The sequence below is a fragment of the Cetorhinus maximus genome, chromosome 20 (genome assembly GCF_964194155.1).
Source record: "Cetorhinus maximus chromosome 20, sCetMax3.hap1.1, whole genome shotgun sequence".
Classification (NCBI taxonomy): domain Eukaryota; kingdom Metazoa; phylum Chordata; class Chondrichthyes; order Lamniformes; family Cetorhinidae; genus Cetorhinus; species Cetorhinus maximus.
The window spans coordinates 72,464,329-72,487,109 of record NC_135898.1 but is presented as its reverse complement, the minus strand read 5'-3'; positions in this window follow the sequence as shown (position 1 = coordinate 72,487,109).

Genomic DNA, 22,781 nt, shown 5'->3' with positions numbered 1-22,781 from the left:
CTGTTTGCAACACACGTAGAAGTAAGGTTATTCAGCTTCAAGCAGATTTAATATATCACGACCAATGCATAGTTCTCGCTCACCGTCAGTGTCCAGCTGAAATAGAGCCAAGTCACAGAAAACTCTGTTATTTAAGAGCAGTTTGATCTTTTGAAGTTTGAGGGAAATCAATGGTTGGTCTGAACCTTTACCAAGACATAATTAGTGATGGGAAATGGGAAAGCAGACAGAAGTCTCGATGAAATTGTTGTGTTTTAACTATGGGTCGCTTTGCTCGTGAGCCTGTTGCACACTTATCCGGCGGCAGGCGAGTCAATTACAATATACGGCAGAGACCAGTATGAAATGAAGCACATACTGGGGAGGATTTTCTCCCCGTCAGCGGGGTTGAGCAGGAGCGGCTACAGGTGGGCGCGCAGCCGATTGCCGCCCGCGATCGGCCGGGTGCCACCATTTTACGTGGGTAAGCCAATTAAGGCATGCGTGCGAAAGAGCGCAGAAATCTCCCTGAGGCACAGAGCTGCTTCAGAGAGATTAGGTTAAGTTCTGAAAATTTTTAATAAAGAAAAAAAAATTTAAGACATGTCCCCTCATGTGGAAGTGTCGCATGAGCTTGAACATGTCTCTGAATGTTATTAAAATTTTTAATAAGACTTTAAATACCTTCATGAAACCTCATCCCACCCGTGGATGAGGTTTCATGATAAATGCGAAGGCCGCTTGGGCTCTTCGCCTGCCCACCAACCTTAAGATTGGACGGGCAGCTTAGTTTATTGTTTTAATTGATATTTAAATGGCCTTACTAGGCTTTTGACAGTTCGGCGGGCGCGCAGCCGAGGCGGGTGTGAGCCCTCTGAACTGAAAATCTAAATGACACGCAGTGATGTTGGGACGCACAGCTGATGTCACCACGCGTCATTTTATACGTCGGCGAGCGGTCCCCACCCCCACTCGCTAACCCGAAAATTCTGGCCACTATTTATTTCCACCAACAACAGAGCATTAACATGATGTGTGTTTCTCCAGCTACACTCTACTCTAGACTAACCTTTACATGGTAACCCGCACTACACAGTTATTGGGTCTTGCAGTCACGTGGTCAGTCTGCTCACAGTCTCTTAAAGGTGTATTACACTTCAGATTACCACAGAAATATAACGTTGGTAGCTTTAAACTCTCCAGCAACACCAGTGATCACTCAAAACTCTGAAGTAGTGTAAAAAATTTTTATTTATAATATCCAACTTGGTGGTGATGCAAGATTGGATTGAATTGCACCAGATTTTTTAAAAATGGTTTGTTTCTACAGTTTAGCAAATAGCAGCAGGACAAGATCCCAGATTACTTCCTGGTTCAGCTCTCAGTGATAATTTTTCAACGTGATTGGCTGCTCAACCTGGGTGGTGACATCTCTGTTGTTGGATGTTGGAGATCGCCTGGTACCAGAATAAGTGTGAGAACTTTAAGGGACTAAGTGCACCAGTCAACGTTTAATGACTTAATATTCAAATTATTTCTTGTTGCATGAGGAAACTATAATCAATCGGAAGCTTTTCCATAGCTAATAGCAAAGGTTGGAGGAAAAGGAGGAAGGTGGTTTCATAGTGATTCCAAAATCTGTTGTGACAATCTCTATGCTTTCCTTAATCAGCAATTGCAGAATTGACTTAAAGGCAGCAAATGGAGTTGAGTTACAAATCAGCCATGATCTAATTGAACAGTGGAGCAGGCTCATGCGGATGATTGGCATTACCTTGTTCATTTTTCAACATTTTGTGCGTTCCCCTCATTAAAAACCTGCTCAAAAATGCATTGTTTTCAAGCTAGTTTTAGACAACACTGCTAATCTCTCTCCAAACTTTATCATCCATTTCCCCATGTATTTCCATTTATACAATGCCTTGGGTTTGCTTGTTGAATGCTCTAACAACGCAAGTGTTAATGGTGTGGGTGTGAAATGGAAAGAATTATAGTGCTGCAGGTTTTGTTCTCAGGTTGAGTTTAAAGCTGATTGTTGAGCCAGATGGAACTTTAATCAATCTCTAGTTCATATTGTACCTCTTCTGTGACTCATTGACATAAACTGTGGATGTCAAAATCCAACAAAACTCTGGCCCAGCTTTGTGGTTGTTATGACAGTGAAATTGTCAGCGTTCACCATCTATTTAAAACTGACGGCAACTTCTGGCAGCCACACATGCGCACTTAAACATGGAAATCCAGAAGCTGCTGCCAGTGATTCTCTGTCCGTCTACCATGTTAAAGTCTCCACAGGTGACTATCTTAGAAATCACTTGAACTGATGTGAACTTCCATTTTTAAAGCTATTAGTCTCGCTGGTAGAAGCCTTGAAAAAGTTACACCTCATTGAAGGAGGTGTCACTGAGTTTTTAATGGCATGTTAAGTCATAATTACTATTGAATGGTCTCACTTGCCCTGAAAACTTAATCTTATGTTCGTGGAATGTCAAATTTCTCCATTCCATGCTAAAACTTCCATTGACTTCCATATAATTTTACAATTATACATCTTTTAAAGTTTATGATATTTCAGTTTCCATCTTAATCCCATGTATATGTCCTAATCTTTATTTTGCTGTCTGTAAAATGATATAAAAACGAAGGATAATCAGTGCATTTTACTGCCTGGTTTGCTCTTTGTGGTAATTTTTCAACATGATTGGCTGCTCAGCCTGATGACATCACTGTTGTTGAAGGCTGGAGATAGCCTATAGCTGGTACCAGAATAAAATCAATCTCAGAAAAGGTGATATACCCCAATGAGAGAGGGAGAAAGAGAAAGAGAAAGAGAGAGAGAGAGAGATCACTAGATCTTGTGGGTAGCTTTCTTTGAGATCAGCAGCAAACACTGTCAATTGACCAGAGTGCAAAATCTTGGCCATCATTTCCCAATGCTGAACCATAATTTCAATAAGAAAAAAAGGCAACAATAAAACAAAGATAAAAATATTTAAATGATGCATAGTTTTGCAATGCCAGGGATACTAGATGAGTACTTAAGAACAGTTGGGCTTAACTGTGATCATTCAAGGTCTCTTGCCTCCACTCTAGACAGTGATATTTTTCTAACCTATCTTGGTAAGATATAGTTTAGGTGTAGATGATTTCTATTATCATGATGATATGTTCTATTAATAATAAGTGCTCACTTTGATGATGACGGGGAGTGAAACGAGACGTGGGACTGTCACTGTCCAGTGCTTCACTGTGCCTGTCAACATAAGCAGGTGTATTGAAATGTTACTCCTCTGTCATCCTCTGTGATATTATTGTGACCCTGGGCAATGCATTGGCTTAATAAACCTTACACAAACGTCAAGCCTTTAAATCACTTAAATGAATCTGAACTTCAAACCAATATTTCACATGAGGCTAAACAAAATAAATCTACCTGAGCCTGACCACAGCAATGAATGCTCTGGGCTCTGAGCTAACACCAGTGGCAATGAGGCCAGATCAGACAAATACAAATTCAGAGTCACTTTGACTTCACATGAAGACAATGGCCTGAATTTTTCAGACAGCGGGTTCTCACTTCCCGTCACCCAAGAGTCGGCAGGGAACACATCCCCGCTGACTGAGTGCCCGCAGCCATTTCACGCTCGAATAAGCATTCAGTGGCTGCAGTGGGGGGGGGGACTTCTGCACCCCTCCCCCTCACTCAGGAGGAAATCCCGCCCTCGAGAGCTGCCTCTCCAGGTCCTGGCAGCGACAAGAGCTGCAGTGAACTGAGGAGAAATTGCATGGAGATGTTTAAGACTAAGGGCGGAATTGTCCAATCCCGTTGGCAGCAGGCATCATGGCAGGCGTGAGTGGACAATATGGCGAGAAGGCCAAAAATCAATTCTACACAGTCGCAAAACCAGTTTGCGATCGTCCATTCCACCCGTCAATGGCAGGCTGTGTTTCCCCCAGCCGCACAGCGGGATCCTCATTCCAATACCTTAACATCTCAGTATAAGCCCTGCTCACGGAACGAATCCCCCCCCACTTCAAATTTACTGCCCACGTTGGCGTGACTTCAGAACAGTATACTTCGCAACTGCCTTTAAAAGACATGCACCTGGTGACCTGAACTTGGATTGGAGGTGAGTGCACACATCTTAGCGCAGAGCTCGCAAGTATTGCTCCTAGGGCATCAAAGAAGAGACGGCGTGCATTCGGTGAGGAGCACAGGCAAGTCACTTTTACCCGGCTGGCTTTCAGTGCGGTTCTGGGACAAAGGCTCCAGTGTGGATCTGGCCAGGGGTGTGAGAGGGTGGGGGGCAAGGCAGCACAGACTGAAGGAAGTACACAAGCACATGCCGGGGTGGTAGGGAGGTAGGGTGGGGGGGTTGTGCCTCTGAAGCTTTTCTGCCCACTCAAGGAATGCAAAATCATGTAAGTGCCACCAAATGCTCCAGAACTTTTCACCCCTCAGGTGCAGACTGCAAATTAATATACATTTTAGGGGGCAGCAGAACAATAGGCCGACTGGATGAGTTGTACAATCCTCTCGTGAGCAGTCACTGGAGGCGCTCACAGCCCTTTGCAATGTCTCTATTAAGGTTTGGACCACTAACCATCATGGTTCAAGCTAACAGTGCAGCCTTGCAGTGCAGGTTTAGAGAATGCCTGTGCCTGAGCTGAGAGCACAGCATGCAGTCCAATGGGCAAAGCTGCTGCCAATCGGTCAGGTGGAGTGGGGCGGAGGTGGGTGGGGTTTCGGACAGCCATGCAGAGCACTACACACTGTCCATCCAAGTGGTGGCCAGCACTCGCCGACATTTGTGAAGGGGCTTTCAGACATAACCAAGAGAGGTTCTTAGTACACCTATGCTAACACACGCCTCTCTCTCTTTAACCCTGCAGGAGAAGAACATCAGGATCATGGAGCCTGGTGATTTAGCGGAAAGCCTCATGGGTAGCAGGGAGCAGAGAAGAAGAAGAAGAAGAACAAGAAGAAAAGGTGCAGTGGAAGCGCCTGGCTTGGCAAAGGGAGGAGAACCTCCCTCAAGGCACAGGGCTGGCAGGGCCTGCTATGCACACAGTTGAAAATCCACAGTGAGCCATCGCTTGTAGGCACCTCGCTAAACCCAGGATCTATAGATGGCACTTGTCATTCTTGCAGGTGATTGAGAACCATTGTCGCTGAAGACTGCGATGTCCAGGGAACTGGTCAGTCACATGTGCCACCTCATAGATGCATAGACGTTTACAGCACAGGAGGCCATTCAGCCCATCGTGTCTGCACTGGTCAACAAAGATCCGACTACACTAATCCCATTTTCCAGCGCTTGGCCCATAGCCCTGGAAGCTATGGCAACGCAAGTGAATATCTAAATATTTCTTAAATGTTACGAGAGTTTCTGACTCAACCACCCTTTCAGGCAGTCTCCCACCACCCTCTGGGTGAAAAAATGAATCCTCAACTCCCCTCTTAGCCTTCTACCTCTTACCTTAAATCTATGGCCCCTGGTTATTGACCCCTCTACTAATGGAAAAAGTGCCTTCCCAACCACCCTATCTATGCCCCTCATAATCTTATACACCTTTATCAGGTCCCCTCTCAACCTTCGCTGCTTCAAGGAGAACAGCCCCAGCCTATTCAATTTTTCCTCATAACTCAGACCCTCCAGCCCAGGCAGCATCCAGGTAAACAAAAACAAAAATAAAAATACCTGGAAAAACTCAGCAGCTCTGACAGCATCTGCGGAGAGGAATATAGTTAACGTTTTGAGTCCATATGACTCTTCAACAGAACTGAACAGAAGAGTTATACGGACTCGAAATGTTAACTGTGTTCCTCTCCGCAGATGCCGTCAGACCTGCTGAGTTTTTCCAGGTATTTTTATTTTTGTTTTTCTTTTGGATTTCCAGCATCCGCAGTTTTTTGCTTTTAGCATCCAGGTAAATCTCCTCTGCACCCTCTCCAGTGCAATCACATCATTCCTATAATGTAGTGACCAGAACTGCACGCAGTACTCTAGTTGTGGCCTGACCAGCGTTTTATACAGTTCCAGCATAACCTTCCTGCTCTTATTTTCTATGCCTCAGCTAATAAAGGCAAGCATCCCATATGCCTTCCTGACCACCTTATCTACCTGCCCTGCTACCTTCTGAGATCTGTGGATACGCACACCAAGGTCCCTCTGATCTTCAGTACTTTCCAGGGTCCTACCATTCATAGCGTAATCTCTTGCCTTGTTAGCCCTCCCCAAGTACATTACCTCACACTTTTCAGGGTTGAATTCCATTTGCTACTGTTCTGCCCACCTGATCAGTCCATTGATATCCTCCTGCAGTTTACAGCTATCCTCCTCACTATTTACCACCCTACCAATTTTCGTGTCATCTGCGAACTTCTTGATCATACTCCCTACATTTAAGTCCAAATCATTTATGTACACCACAAACAGCAAGGGCCCCAGCACCGAGCCCTGTGGAACCCCACTGGAAACAGACTTCCAGTCACAGAAACATGCCTGTACAACCACACGCTGCCTCCTGCCTCTCAGACAATTTTGGATCCAACTTTGCCTTGGATCCCATGGGCTCTTACTTTCTTGACCAGTCTGCCATGAGGGACCTTATCAAAAACCTTGCTAAAACCCATGTAGACCACATCAAATGCATTACCCTCATCAACACTCCTGGTTACCTCCTCAAAAAATTTGATCAAATTTGTCAAACACGACCTTCCCTTAACAAATCCGTGCTGACTACCCCTGATTAATCCGTGTCTCTCCGAGTGTAGATATATTCTGTCCCTCAGAATTATTTCTAGTAACTTCCCCACCCCCGAGGTTAGACTGACTGGCCTGTAATTTCCTGCTGCAGGATTTGACGCCTTGGGGACATGGAGGGCACCCACTGCCAGTGGCCGTGAAAGTTACCGGGGCGCTCAAGTTTTTACACCAGTGGCTCCTTCCAGGGCTCCACAGGTGACCTGTGCGGGATCTCACAAGCCTCTATGCACAAGTGTATCCAGGACATTATGGACGCCATCTTCGTGAAGGCACATAGCTTTGTGCATTTCGACTGGGATCAGGAAAGCCAGGGAGCAAGAGCGCTGGGATTTGCACAGATCTCAGGTTTCCCACAGGTGCAGGGTGCCATCAGCTGCACTCACGTGGTGCTTAGATCTCCGTGGCGACAGGCCGTTAACTACATCAAGCACAGGCGCTTCCACTCACTGAATTTTCAGCTGGTGTGCGACCACCACAAATGCATCCTAGAGGTTTGCACACGTTTCCCAGGGACCATCCATGACTCCTACGTACTTAGCAGGTCGCACATTCCTGACATCTTCCAGCATCCACAGAAGCTGGAGGGTTGGCTCCTCAAGGACAAGGTCTACCACGAGGATGTGGCTGATGACATCCATGCGGGAGGCCTGAGACTGAGCAGAGTGACAATATAATGGACCTCATGCCGCCAACCGGACTTTAGTGGAGCAAACGATAGACATTTTGAAAATGAGGTTCCAATACCTCAATAGGTCTGGTGGATCCCTGCAATACAGTCCCCAGAGGGTGTCGCGCATCATCACAGCTTGCTGTACGCTCCACAATTTGGCGTTGCAACAGGGGGAGGACCTGGCTGAGGAGGAGATGGAGGAGCCGTACGTCTGCTCCGATGCGGCGGGCATCGAAGGGGATGAGGGTGAGGAGGTCCTCGAAGTCGAGGACGCCAGCAATGAGGCTATCGCACTGGCCAGACGAGGCAGATGCACTCGGGAGGCCCTCATAACTGCCAGATTCGAGATGCAGTGAGGACAGTCCTGACATCCTTACCTTACATCTGGAAGCATTTGACTCCTGTGTAGCTGATGGCAGCGCACATACCCTCAGTGCTCAGGCTCCTGTCATGGAGACGCAGCAGAGGCCCTAATAGTGACTAGGTTCCAGGAGAATGATGATGACATGCAGTGAGGACACTCCATAGATCCTCACATAGCCTCTATGAATATCTGACTCCTGTCTGACTGAGAACAGCTCACTTGCGCTGTGTGATCAGGGTCATATCATGGAGACACAGGCATTAGACTTTAAATGCATCTGATCCTTTGTCCACCTTCAGCACCTGAGCCCTTCAGGAGCACAGCGTCATCGGTCACAGATGCTGAAGAGATGGGGGCCAGCCCCACCTTAAAGGTGCTGAGAGCTCACAGAGAGAATGATGGAACTCAGTGGCGCCTGCCCACGACATTCTGGCAGCAATGACAAGCAACGTTGAGGTGCAGGCATCAGTAATGTGTCCAGTGAGTGTGAGGCTGGACCATCACTTTGCTCTGAAGGTTACACACTGCACAGGGAAGAGGCCCTGGACTGAGACACCTGCCTTTATCTTGTGCAGAAAGGTTTCACATCTGAGTGACACGAACACTGCTCATCAGAACAAGGAGCCATAGGCAGGGAGACATTCTTGGGAGTTTATTTACAATAGTGAACATTATGTACAAGTGATTAACACACGTGCCCAGGATGTAGCAACTTACATCTTAACGATCTCGTTGAGCTCGTTGTTGCTCAGTTTGGAGCTGGAGCCAGAGGAGAGAGGAGGTGTTCCTGCTGCTGCTGCTGTTCCTGCTGCTGCTGCTGTTCCTGCTGCTGCTGCTGCTGCTGTTCCTGCTGCTGCTGCTGCTGTTCCTGCTGCTGCTGCTGCTGTTCCTGCTGCTGCTGCTGCTGTTCCTGCTGCTGCTGCTGTTCCTGCTACTGCTGCTGCTGTTCCTGCTGCTGCTGCTGTTGCTGCTGCTGTTCCTGCTGCTGCTGCTGCTGTTCCTGCTGCTGCTGCTGCTGTTCCTGCTGCTGCTGCTGCTGCTACTGTTCCTGCTGCTGCTGCTGCTGCTGTTCCTGCTGCTGCTGCTGTTCCTGCTGCTGCTGCTGCTGTTCCTGCTGCTGCTGCTGTTCCTGGGGGGCCAGAGAGGAGAGAGAGGAGGAAGAAGAAAACAACTTTCTTTTGTTTGGTTGCTGCAGGACGGGAAGGCCAGGAGGCCTGACTTTGGGATTCACAACATCCTAGGTGGGTGTTTAGACTTTGTGTTTGTCTTCAGGTGGGGGCTATAAAGAACTGTGTACTGTAGGGGGAGGATAGAAGACCATCCGGAGGGCTTGGGGAAGGAGGAGGGAGGGTGTGTGTGTGTGTGTGTGTGGTTATAAACCATCTTTGCTGCCACCCCCCACCCCCCCCCCAACACAACCCGGCCTTTTTCCGGTGGCCTATATTACCAAAGCCATCACCTCCCCCTACCAGAAGGCCAACAAGCCCCCACCCACCATCCATCTTTTTTTTTCTTCAGACCAAGAGACACCCACCTGGAGTTTTCCCCCCTTTCCCTCCTGTGTCTCCCTGTCCTCTGCCTCTCTCCCTCCTCTCCTCTCCTGCATTAAAGGGGGGGAGGTTATTCCAACCTCTCTCCCCCTTTTCCCCCCCAGGAAGGAGCTTTATTTATTAAAAAAATATATACATATTTAATTAAAAAAAAACCATCAGTAAAATGGCCAATACTTCCCAGGGTGGGTGTGGCTCTGGCCCAAAGGCCACTTCGCCATCACCTGTGGCCGGGCCCTCGAGGGCTAACGTGGAGGTGGTGTTGTCACCGGTGGCAGGGCCTTCTAAAAAGACCTATGCGGGGGTGGCTGCTTCTGCAGCTCCTGCTGCTCCCGCGGCCCTGTCACCGTTCCGCCTCCTAACGAGGGCCCTGGGGGTAAAGAGCTATGCTCACCCTGAAATGACAATAGAGGCCTGCGTTAAGGCTATGGCTGGGGTCGTCGGCCCCTCGGCCATAGTCGCAGCCTCTAAAATGTATGGGAAGGCCATATTTTTCTTGAGGTCTGAGCGGGCGGTGCACCTCGCCCTACAAAAGGGGCTCACTGTGGGCGGGACCTTTCTGGCGGTGGACCCTCTTGAGGCCACCGCCCAGAGGCTTTTGATTTCCAACGTCCCGCCCTTTCTCCCAAATGAGCTCCTCCTCCCCCACCTTTGTAAACTGGGGGAGGTCAGGTCGGGGGTGGCGCCGATCCCGCTCGGCCTCAAGGACGCGGCCCTCCGCCACGTGTACTCTTTCCGGCGCCAGGTATTTGTCCGCTTGGCCCGGGAGGAGTGCCTGGAGGGGGCCCTTTCCATAAATTATGAGGGGACCGCCTACCGGGTCTTCTGGACCGCGGAGGGCATGCGGTGCCATGCTTGCAAGGAGGCGGGGCACGTCCGAAAGAACTGCCCCGTCCTCAAGGCCGCCAGCACCACTCAAGCGGCCGCGGCTGGCACCGCCCCTCCTCCCCCCGCCACTACTCCATCTACCTCTCCGCAAGGGGAGGCGTCGCCGGCAGTCACTGCCATCTCGGTTGCCGGTGAGGTGGGGGGAGAGCCCCCGCGTCATAAGAAGGCGCGGAGGAAGACCCGTAACCTGGGGGTGGTCCCCGAGACTCCCCAAACCCCCAAGGATCCCCAGACCCCTGTAGACACCGGCTCGGGGGGAGAAGTACCATCCGGCCCCTGCGTCGTCTCCGCGCGTGATCCCGGGCCCGTAGGTACCGAGGCGCCGTGTGCTGGGCCCGGCGTCGTCCCTGCACGGGTCCCCGGGGCTAGCGGGGGCGAGACTCGTGTCCCCGAGCCGGAGGAAAAGGAATACCCCAAACCCCAGAGGGCGGGGCGTCCGGGTAGGCTGGACAAGGCGGAGGAGGCCCCAGAGATGGAGGTCTCCCTAGCCCCCAGCCTCCCTCGGAAGAGACGCCACCCCTCCGAGAAGGAAGAGGAGGGGGAGGGCGACGCCCAATCTGAAGAGGTTGGGTGTGTCCCCTCCCCTGATGATGAGGTGGTGGTGTCTCCGCCACCCATTAAGACCTCAACCTGCCCTCTGGGGGAATCACATACCCCTCCCCCCACCAACCTGCTGCAGTCCCCTGAACAGGGCCCCTCGGGGGTCTCTGGGGGCACCTCCCTTGTGGGGGTGCCCAATTTAGAACAACTCGATACCCCCGAGGTATCCTCTGGCCCGTCGGGGGACTGCGATGTTAATATTGTAGAAAATTTAAAAATTTTAACTGGGTCATTGGGTGGTGGTGGCGAGGAAGGCCTTCCCGCTCCCTCCCAGAACCTAGCACCGGGCGTCATTGTTTTAAATCAGGAGCTCGTCTCGAGCTCCCCGGACGACCCGGTGCCGGGAGGAGAGCGGGCGTCCGTAGCGCCGCCACCCTCTGGCCCCGACTTATTAGAGGAGACCAGAGAGGACCACTCTGGCCTTGATCCTGGGGGTGGGATCGAGGTAGAGGTGGAGCCTACTGGCAGCTCCGGACCAGCCCCCGTACTCAATACGGGGGAGGGGTTGGAAGCTGGAGGCGACGACCCGGAGGAGGACGGAGTTTCGGTGGTGAGCACCGGGGATGACCTCGACTCGTTCTCGAGCGAGTCGATGGATACCCTGGTGCCCTCCACCGACTCTCCCCTCATCCCCCCACGGGAACTCCAGGACTTTCTAGCGAGTCATCGCGGTCGCCGAAATAGAGTCCAGTTGGCCTTGGCCCGGTGGCATTCTTTTCCGCTGGTGTTCTGGTCCACTCGCGAGGCCCTCAAGGCTCCCGAGTTGGACAGGAACGCCCGGCGGAGGGTCCAAACGTTTCTCGCTGGGCTCCTGAGGGAGGGGAAGGATTAAAAAGTCCTCTCCTTCTTTTAAACAAGGTGACGGTGTATATACTCTTTGACAATGAAGACAACTATAGCCAGCCTCAACATCCGTGGCAGCAGGGACGCACAGCGCAGGTTCCAGAACTTCTCGGTCCTCAGGGACGGGAAGTATGCGGTGTGCTTCCTGCAAGAAACCCATACCGTTCCGGGAGACGAAGCTACGTGGCTCCTGGAGTGGCGAGGGGGGGTCTGCATGAGTCACCTAGCCTCCAATTCAGGCGGGGTGGCTATCTTGTTGGCCCCGCATTTTCAGCCCGAGATCTTGGGGGTCAAGGAGCCGGTGCCAGGCCGGTTGCTGCACCTGACTGTGCGCCTGGGGAGCGCGGTGCTTCACTTTGTGAATGTGTACGCTCCCCTGGGCTTGCAGCAGCAAGCGAGCTTCTTCGAAGAAGTGTCCACTCATCTGGGCTCCATCGACGCGGGCGAGTGCATCGTCCTCGGGGGGGATTTTAATTGCACCCTCGAGGCCCGGGACCGTCACGGTACCCAGCACCGTACGCGAGGTGTGAGTAAGTTACGGGACTTGGTCAGGTCCTTCGACTTGGTGGACGTCTGGCGAAATCTCCATCCCGATTCCAGCGTTTTCACCTTTGTGTTACCTGGAGTCGGAGCGTCCAGACTCGACCGTCTTTACGTTTCCAAGGCGTACGTGTCCTGCGTTCCGGCGGCTTCCGTGCAGCAGGTGCCGTGCACGGACCACCGTCTGGTGTGGGCGGAGCTCGCTCCGTTTTGCGCTCGGACGGGGTCCGCGCACTGGCACTTTAACAACCTGTTGCTGGAGGACGAGCGGTTCCTGGACTCGTTTCGTCGTTTTTGGGCCGGCTGAAGAAGGAAGCGGGGAGGCTTCCCCTCCTTGAGGCTATGGTGGGACGTGGGCAAGACTCACGTCCGAGTTTTCTGTCAAGAGTACGCGAAGGGGTCGACAAAGAGGCGGAAATCCAGGGTGGAGGAGTTGGAGAAGGAGGTGCTCGACCTGGAGGCACGTCTCGGTCGGCCCGACGCGGACCCGGCCCTGCGGTCGGTGTACGATGAGAAGAAGGGCGCGTTGCGGGACCTGCAGCTCGCCGGGTCCCGGGGCGCGTTCGTGAGGTCACGGATCCGGTTCCTCAAGGACCTGGACCGTGGCTCCCCCTTCTTCTACTCGCTGGAAAAAAGGCACGGGGTCCGTCAGCAGCTCTTTACGCTGCTGGCCGACGACGGATCCCTCGTCTCGGATCCGGAGGGCATCAGGGCCATTACCGGGAACTTTTACACTGCCCTGTTCTCTTCGGATCCGTCCAGCGAGGATGCTTGCAGAGTTTTGTGGGAGGACCTGCCGCAGGTCGGCCCGGAGGGCGCCGGAAAGCTTGACTCCCCTATAAGTCTGGGGGAGCTGACCGGCGCCCTCGACGGTCTCTCCAGGGGAAAGTCCCCGGGACTTGACGGGCTGACCGTGGAGTTCTTCAGGGCGTTCTGGGACGTCCTGGGGGGCGACTTCGCGGGGGTCCTGGGGGAGAGTATCGCTACCGGGGAGATGCCCCTTTCGTGGCGCAGGGCCGTGATTGCCCTGTTGCCGAAGAAGGGGGATCTCCGCCTACTTAAAAACTGGCGCCCGGTCTCCCTCCTCAGCACGGACTATAAAATATTCGCCAGAGCCATGTCTTCTCGGCTCGGCACCGTGCTGGACCGCATGATCCACCCTGACCAGTCCTACACCGTCCCGGACCGCTCGATTTACGACAACGTCCATCTGGTCCGGGACATAATCCACCATTCCCAGAGGGCTGGTCTGTCGAGCGCCTTCCTGTCCCTTGATCAGGAGAAGGCGTTCGACAGGGTGGATCACGAATATTTACTCGGGACCCTGCGAGCATTCGGTTTCGGGACGCACTTTGTCGCCCGGATCCGACTTCTGTACACCGCCGCGGAGTGTCTAGTGAAGGTTAACGGGTCCCTGACGGCGCCCCTTCGCTTTGGGAGAGGGGTACGTCAGGGCTGCCCCCTGTCCGGCCAGTTGTATTCTATTTGCGTGGAGCCTTTCCTGCGCCTCTTGCGGAGGAGGTTGTCGGGATTGGTTCTGCGCGGGCCGGGCATCGGGGTGGTCCTTTCGGCATACGCCGATGACGTGCTCCTAATGTTTAATGACCCGGCTGACCTGCGGAGGATGCGCGAGTGCCAGGAGGTCTACTCTGCGGCTTCTTCTGCCAGGATCAACTGGGAGAAATGTTCTGGACTCCTGGTCGGCCCGTGGCAGACGGATCCCCTACCCGAGGAGCTCAGGCCTTTCACCTGGAGCAGGACCAGCATCCTCTACCTGGGGGTCCATCTCTGCCCTGCCGAGGAATCCTGGCCGGCCAACTGGCAGGAACTGGAGACGAAAGTCACCGCTCGCCTGTGGCGCTGGACAGGACTGCTCCGAGTGCTGTCTTACCGGGGTCGAGTTCTGGTCATAAACCAGCTGATCGCCGCCATGTTGTGGTATCGGCTGGTCACTTTGACCCCTCCCCCGGACTTTGTCGCGAAAATCCAGAGAATGCTAGTCGACTTCTTCTGGGACAAAAGATTGCACTGGGTCGCCGCTGAGGTTCTGAGTCTCCCGCTTAGGGAGGGCGGTCAGGCGCTGGTGTGCCTACGCACGCAGGTGGCGACTTTCCGTCTTCAGACCCTGCAGCGATACCTTTACGTCGAGCCTCCTCCGAGATGGTGTGCCCTGGCGACGTATTTCTTCCGCCAGGTGCACGGCCTGAATTACGACGTGCAGCTCCTGTTTGTAGATCAGAGGGGCCTCGGCTCCTTCCAGGTGTTGCCCGTCTTTTACCAGGACCTGATCAAAGTCTGGAACGTGGTCGCCACGCGACGCAGCTCTCCCCCGTCAGGAGTAGCGGCTATCGTCAGAGAGCCGCTGCTCAGGAATCCGCCCCTCCGTCCCTTTCAGTGGCTGGCGGAGAGGAGGGCTGTGGCTGCCGGGGTGACCAGGGTCGGGGACGTGCTGGGTGGCGGAGGACTGGGCTGGATGCTCCCGCAGGAGTTGGCGCGTCGCGCGTCAGTGAGTGTCCAGGTCGCAGCCGATGCCATCCAAGACCTAAAAACGGTCGTGCTCGGACCCGAAGTCATTTTAGGTCTGGAGGTGGCTCAGGTGCGCGGTGATCTTCCGGCTGAACGTTCCCCTGTTCGGACGGAATTCCACATTGGCCCCAAGCCTCGAACCCTCCCTCGGGTGCCGGTGCCCCGCAATAATATGAGCCGCCTCGGGGACATGCCCTCCGTGCCATTTGGCACGGCGCGGAGGGGTTTTCTGTACGGACTGCTGCTGCACACCTTCCATTTTCTCGCCCTGGTCCGCCGCCCGGACACGCCCTGGCGTGCCTTGTTGCCGTCCGGCGGCGGAGGCCCCCGATGGGAGGCCCTCTACGGAGGTGTTCTCCCTCTTTCTATCGGGGACCTGGGTTGGAGGGTGTTGCATGCAGCAGTCCCCTATAATCGTAAAATGTGTAGGTTCACGGACTCCCAAGACACCTGCCTTTTTTGCGGTCTTGTGGAGTCCGTGGACCACGTGTATATAGGGTGTCTTAGGCTGCACTCCCTTTTTAGTTATTTAAAAAATCTTTTGTTACTGTTTTGGTTGCACTTCAGTCCCACGCTCCTAATCTACGGACACCCGGTGCGGAAGGGGGTCGGGAAGGAGGAGGACCTCCTCGTGAACCTGCTCCTGGGTCTGGCCAAGTTGGCCATCAACAGGTCCAGGCAGCGGGCGATCGACGGGGGAGTCCCGCCCGATTGTTTGTCCCTCTTCCGCGGCTACGTTCGCGGCCGGATGTCCCTGGAAAGGGAGCACGCGGTGTCTGCCGGCACCATCGAGGCCTTCCGTGCTCGGTGGGCACCGCGGGGTCTGGGGTGTTTTGTTGACCCCTTTAATCACATCTTAGTTTGATGTTTGTAAGGTTCCTTTAAAGTTTTTCCTTGATTTTACAGCTGACCTGAATTAGGGGCTGTGCTTGTTTTCTCCCTTGTTCCTTTTTGCTCATTTAGTTTATTGTTTTGACTCAAAAGAGTTACATCTTAACGATCTCGTTGAGCTCGTTGTTGCTCAGTTTGGAGCTGGAGCCAGAGGAGAGAGGAGGTGTTCCTGCTGCTGCTGCTGTTCCTGCTGCTGCTGCTGCTGCTGTTCCTGCTGCTGCTGCTGCTGCTGTTCCTGCTGCTGCTGCTGCTGTTCCTGCTGCTGCTGCTGCTGCTGTTCCTGCTGTTCCTGCTGCTGCTGTTCCTGCTGCTGTTCCTGCTGCTGCTGCTGCTGTTCCTGCTGCTGCTGTTCCTGCTGCTGCTGCTGGTGTTCCTGCTGCTGCTGCTGCTGCTGTTCCTGCTGCTGCTGTTCCTGCTGCTGCTGCTGCTGTTCCTGCTGCTGCTGCTGCTGTTCCTGCTGCTGCTGCTGTTCCTGCTGCTGCTGTTCCTGCTGCTGCTGCTGCTGTTCCTGCTGCTGCTGTTCCTGCTACTGCTGCTGCTGTTCCTGCTGCTGCTGCTGCTGTTCGTGCTCCTGCTGCTGCTGCTGTTCCTGCTGCTGCTGCTGTTCCTGCTGCTGCTGCTGTTCCTGCTGCTGCTGTTCCTGCTGCTGCTGTTCCTGCTGCTGCTGCTGCTGCTACTGTTCCTGCTGCTGCTGCTGCTGCTGCTGCTGTTCCTGCTGCTGCTGCTGTTCCTGCTGCTGCTGCTGTTCCTGCTGCTGCTGTTCCTGCTGCTGCTGTTCCTGCTCCTGCTGCTGCTGCTACTGTTCCTGCTGCTGCTGCTGCTGCTGCTGCTGTTCCTGCTGCTGCTGTTCCTGCTGCTGCTGCTGCTGTTCCTGCTGCTGCTGCTGTTCCTGCTGCTGCTGCTGTTCCTGGGGGGCCAGAGAGGAGAGAGAGGAGGAAGAAGAAAACAACTTTCTTTTGTTTGGTTGCTGCAGGACAGGAAGGCCAGGAGGCCTGACTTTGGGATTCACAACATCCTAGGTGGGTGTTTAGACTTTGTGTTTTGTTATCAGGTGGGGGCTATAAAGAACTGTGTACTGTAGGGGGAGGATAGAAGACCATCCGGAGGGCTTGGGGAAAGAGGAGGGAGGGAGGGTGTGTGTGTGTGTGGTTATAAACCATCTTTGCTGCCACCCCCCACCCACCCCCCCCCCAACACAACCCGGCCTTTTTCCGGTGGCCTATATTACCAAAGCCATCACCTCCCCCTACCAGAAGGCCAACAAGCCCCCACCCACCATCCATCTTTTTTGCTTCAGACCAAGAGACACCCACCTGGAGTTTTCCCCCCTTTCCCTCCTGTGCCTCCCTGTCCTCTGCCTCTCTCCCTCCTCTCCTCTCCTGCATTAAAGGGGGGAGGTTATTTCAACCTCTCTCCCCCTTTTCCCCCCCAGGAAGGAGCTTTATTTATTAAAAAAAATATATATATATTTAATTTAAAAAAAAAAAAACCATCAGTAAAATGGCCAATACTTCCCAGGGTGGGTGTGGCTCGGGCCCAAAGGCCACTTTGCCATCACCTGTGGCCGGGCCCTCGAGGGCTAACGTGGAGGCGGTGTTGTCACCGGTGACAGGGCCTTCTAAAAAGACCTATGCGGGGGTGGCTGCTTCTGCAGCTCCTGCTGCTCCCGCAGCCCTGTCACCGTTCCGCCTCCTAACGAGGGCCCTAGGGGTAAAGAGCTATGCTCACCCTGAAATGACTATAGAGGCCTGCGTGAAGGCTATGGCTGGGGTCGTCGGCCCCTCGGCCATAGTCGCAGCCTCTAAAATGTATGGGAAGGCCATATTTTTCTTGAGGTCTGAGCGGGCGGTGCACCTCGCCCTACAAAAGGGGCTCACTGTGGGCGGGACCTTTCTGGCGGTGGACCCTCTTGAGGCCACCGCCCAGAGGCTTTTGATTTCTAACGTCCCGCCCTTTCTCCCAAGTGAGCTCCTCCTCCCCCACCTTTGTAAACTCGGGGAGGTCAGGTCGGGGGTGGCGCCGATCCCGCTCGGCCTCAAGGACGCGGCCCTCCGCCACGTGTACTCTTTCCGGCGCCAGGTGTTTGTCCGCTTGGCCCGGGAGGAGTGCCTGGAGGGGGCCCTTTCTATAAATTATGAGGGGACCGCCTACCGGGTCTTCTGGACCGCGGAGGGCATGCGGTGCCATGCTTGCAAGGAGGCGGGGCACGTCCGAAAGAACTGCCCCGTCCTCAAGGCCGCTAGCACCGCTCAAGCGGCCGCGGCTGGCACCGCCCCTCCTCCCCCCGCCACTACTCCATCTACCTCTCCGCAAGGGGAGGTGTCGCCGGCAGTCACTGCCATCTCGGTTGCCGGTGAGGCGGGGGGAGAGCCCCCGCGTCATAAGAAGGCGCGGAGGAAGACCCGTAACCTGGGGGTGGTCCCCGAGACTCCCCAACCCCCCAAGGATCCCCAGACCCCTGTAGACACCGGCTCGGGGGAAGTAGTACCATCCGGCCCCTGCGTCGTCTCCGCGTGTGCTCCCGGGCCCGTAAGTGCCGGGGCGCCGTGTGCTGGGCCCGGCGTCGTCCCTGCACGGGTCCCCGGGGCTAGCGGGGGCGAGACTCGTGTCCCCGAGCCGGGGGAAAAAGAATACCCCGAACCCCAGAGGGCGGGGCGTCCGGGTAGGCTGGACAAGGCGGAGGAGGCCCCAGAGATGGAGGTCTCCCTAGCCCCCAGCCTCCCTCGGAAGAGACGCCACCCCTCCGAGAAGGAAGAGGAGGGGGAGGGCGACGCCCAATCTGAAGAGGTTGGGTGTGTCCCCTCCCCTGATGATGAGGTGGTGGTGTCTCCGCCACTTATTAAGACCTCGACCTGCCCTCTGGGGGAATCACATACCCCTCCCCCCACCAACCTGCTGCAGTCCCCTGAACAGGGCCCCTCGGGGGTCTCTGAGGGCACCTCCCTTGTGGGGGTGCCCAATTTAGAACAACTCGATACCCCCGAGGTATCCTCTGGCCCGTCGGGGGACTGCGATGTTAATATTATAAAAAATTTTAAAAATTTAACTGGGTCATTGGGTGGTGGTGGCGAGGAAGGCCTTCCCGCTCCCTCCCAGAACCTAGCACCGGGCGTCATTGCTTTAAATCAGGAGCTCGTCTCGAGCTCCCCGGACGACCCGGTGCCGGGAGGAGAGCGGGCGTCCGTAGCGCCGCCACCCTCTGGCCCCGACTTATTAGAGGAGACCAGAGAGGACCACTCTGGCCTTGATCCTGGGGGTGGGATCGAGGTAGAGGTGGAGCCTACTGGCAGCTCCGGACCAGCCCCCGTACTCAATACGGGGGAGGGGTTGGAAGCTGGAGGCGACGACCCGGAGGAGGACGGAGTTTCGGTGGTGAGCACCGGGGATGACCTCGACTCGTTCTCGAGCGAGTCGATGGATACCCTGGTGCCCTCCACCGACTCTCCCCTCATCCCCCCACGGGAACTCCAGGACTTTCTAGCGAGTCATCGCGGTCGCCGAAATAGAGTCCAGTTGGCCTTGGCCCGGTGGCATTCTTTTCCGCTGGTGTTCTGGTCCACTCGCGAGGCCCTCAAGGCTCCCGAGTTGGACAGGAACGCCCGGCGGAGGGTCCAAACGTTTCTCGCTGGGCTCCTGAGGGAGGGGAAGGATTAAAAAGTCCTCTCCTTCTTTTAAACAAGGTGACGGTGTATATACTCTTTGACAATGAAGACAACTATAGCCAGCCTCAACATCCGTGGCAGCAGGGACGCACAGCGCAGGTTCCGGAACTTCTCGGTCCTCAGGGACGGGAAGTATGCGGTGTGCTTCCTGCAAGAAACCCATACCGTTCCGGGAGACGAAGCTACGTGGCTCCTGGAGTGGCGAGGGGGGGTCTGCATGAGTCACCTAGCCTCCAATTCAGGCGGGGTGGCTATCTTGTTGGCCCCGCATTTTCAGCCCGAGATCTTGGGGGTCAAGGAGCCGGTGCCAGGCCGGTTGCTGCACCTGACTGTGCGCCTGGGGGGCGCGGTGCTTCACTTTGTGAATGTGTACGCTCCCCTGGGCTTGCAGCAGCAAGCGAGCTTCTTCGAAGAAGTGTCCACTCATCTGGGCTCCATCGACGCGGGCGAGTGCATCGTCCTCGGGGGGGATTTTAATTGCACCCTCGAGGCCCGGGACCGTCACGGTACCCAGCACCGTACGCGAGGTGTGAGTAAGTTACGGGACTTGGTCAGGTCCTTCGACTTGGTGGACGTCTGGCGAAATCTCCATCCCGATTCCAGCGTTTTCACCTTTGTGTTACCTGGAGTCGGAGCGTCCAGACTCGACCGTCTTTACGTTTCCAAGGCGTACGTGTCCTGCGTTCCGGCGGCTTCCGTGCAGCAGGTGCCGTGCACGGACCACCGTCTGGTGTGGGCGGAGCTCGCTCCGTTTTGCGCTCGGACGGGGTCCGCGCACTGGCACTTTAACAACCTGTTGCTGGAGGACGAGCGGTTCCTGGACTCGTTTCGTCGTTTTTGGGCCGGCTGGAGAAGGAAGCGGGAGGCTTCCCCTCCTTGAGGCTATGGTGGGACGTGGGCAAGACTCACGTCCGAGTTTTCTGTCAAGAGTACGCGAAGGGGTCGACAAAGAGGCGGAAATCCAGGGTGGAGGAGTTGGAGAAGGAGGTGCTCGACCTGGAGGCACGTCTCGGTCGGCCCGACGCGGACCCGGCCCTGCGGTCGGTGTACGATGAGAAGAAGGGCGCGTTGCGGGACCTGCAGCTCGCCGGGTCCCGGGGCGCGTTCGTGAGGTCACGGATCCGGTTCCTCAAGGACCTGGACCGTGGCTCCCCCTTCTTCTACTCGCTGGAAAAAAGGCACGGGGTCCGTCAGCAGCTCTTTACGCTGCTGGCCGACGACGGATCCCTCGTCTCGGATCCGGAGGGCATCAGGGCCATTACCGGGAACTTTTACACTGCCCTGTTCTCTTCGGATCCGTCCAGCGAGGATGCTTGCAGAGTTTTGTGGGAGGACCTGCCGCAGGTCGGCCCGGAGGGCGCCGGAAAGCTTGACTCCCCTATAAGTCTGGGGGAGCTGACCGGCGCCCTCGACGGTCTCTCCAGGGGAAAGTCCCCGGGACTTGACGGGCTGACCGTGGAGTTCTTCAGGGCGTTCTGGGACGTCCTGGGGGGCGACTTCGCGGGGGTCCTGGGGGAGAGTATCGCTACCGGGGAGATGCCCCTTTCGTGGCGCAGGGCCGTGATTGCCCTGTTGCCGAAGAAGGGGGATCTCCGCCTACTTAAAAACTGGCGCCCGGTCTCCCTCCTCAGCACGGACTATAAAATATTCGCCAGAGCCATGTCTTGTCGGCTCGGCACCGTGCTGGACCGCATGATCCACCCTGACCAGTCCTACACCGTCCCGGACCGCTTGATCTACGACAACGTCCATCTGGTCCGGGACATAATCCACCATTCCCAGAGGGCTGGTCTGTCGAGCGCCTTCCTGTCCCTTGATCAGGAGAAGGCGTTCGACAGGGTGGATCACGAATATTTACTCGGGACTCTGCGAGCATTCGGTTTCGGGACGCACTTTGTCGCCCGGATCCGACTTCTGTACACCGCCGCGGAGTGTCTAGTGAAGGTTAACGGGTCCCTGACGGCGCCCCTTCGCTTTGGGAGAGGGGTACGTCAGGGCTGCCCCCTGTCCGGCCAGTTGTATTCTATTTGCGTGGAGCCTTTCCTGCGCCTCTTGCGGAGGAGGTTGTCGGGATTGGTTCTGCGCGGGCCGGGCATCGGGGTGGTCCTTTCGGCATACGCCGATGACGTGCTCCTAATGTTTAATGACCCGGCTGACCTGCGGAGGATGCGCGAGTGCCAGGAGGTCTACTCTGCGGCTTCTTCTGCCAGGATCAACTGGGAGAAATGTTCTGGACTCCTGGTCGGCCTGTGGCAGACGGATCCCCTACCCGAGGAGCTCAGGCCTTTCACCTGGAGCAGGACCAGCATCCTCTACCTGGGGGTCCATCTCTGCCCTGCCGAGGAATCCTGGCCGGCCAACTGGCAGGAACTGGAGACGAAAGTCACCGCTCGCCTGCGGCGCTGGACAGGACTGCTCCGAGTGCTGTCTTACCGGGGTCGAGTTCTGGTCATAAACCAGCTGATCGCCGCCATGTTGTGGTATCGGCTGGTCACTTTGACCCCTCCCCCGGACTTTGTCGCGAAAATCCAGAGAATGCTAGTCGACTTCTTCTGGGACAAAAGATTGCACTGGGTCGCCGCTGAGGTTCTGAGTCTCCCGCTTAGGGAGGGCGGTCAGGCGCTGGTGTGCCTACGCACGCAGGTGGCGACTTTCCGTCTTCAGACCCTGCAGCGATACCTTTACGTCGAGCCTCCTCCGAGATGGTGTGCCCTGGCGACGTATTTCTTCCGCCAGGTGCACGGCCTGAATTACGACGTGCAGCTCCTGTTTGTAGATCAGAGGGGCCTCGGCTCCTTCCAGGTGTTGCCCGTCTTTTACCAGGACCTGATCAAAGTCTGGAACGTGGTCGCCACGCGACGCAGCTCTCCCCCGTCAGGAGTAGCGGCTATCGTCAGAGAGCCGCTGCTCAGGAATCCGCCCCTCCGTCCCTTTCAGTGGCTGGCGGAGAGGAGGGCTGTGGCTGCCGGGGTGACCAGGGTCGGGGACGTGCTGGGTGGCGGAGGACTGGGCTGGATGCTCCCGCAGGAGTTGGCGCGTCGCGCGTCAGTGAGTGTCCAGGTCGCAGCCGATGCCATCCAAGACCTAAAAACGGTCGTGCTCGGACCCGAAGTCATTTTAGGTCTGGAGGTGGCTCAGGTGCGCGGTGATCTTCCGGCTGAACGTTCCCCTGTTCGGACGGAATTCCACATTGGCCCCAAGCCCCGAACCCTCCCTCGGGTGCCGGTGCCCCGCAATAATATGAGCCGCCTCGGGGACATGCCCTCCGTGCCATTTGGCACGGCGCGGAGGGGTTTTCTGTACGGACTGCTGCTGCACACCTTCCATTTTCTCGCCCTGGTCCGCCGCCCGGACACGCCCTGGCGTGCCTTGTTGCCGTCCGGCGGCGGAGGCCCCCGATGGGAGGCCCTCTACGGAGGTGTTCTCCCTCTTTCTATCGGGGACCTGGGTTGGAGGGTGTTGCATGCAGCAGTCCCCTATAATCGTAAAATGTGTAGG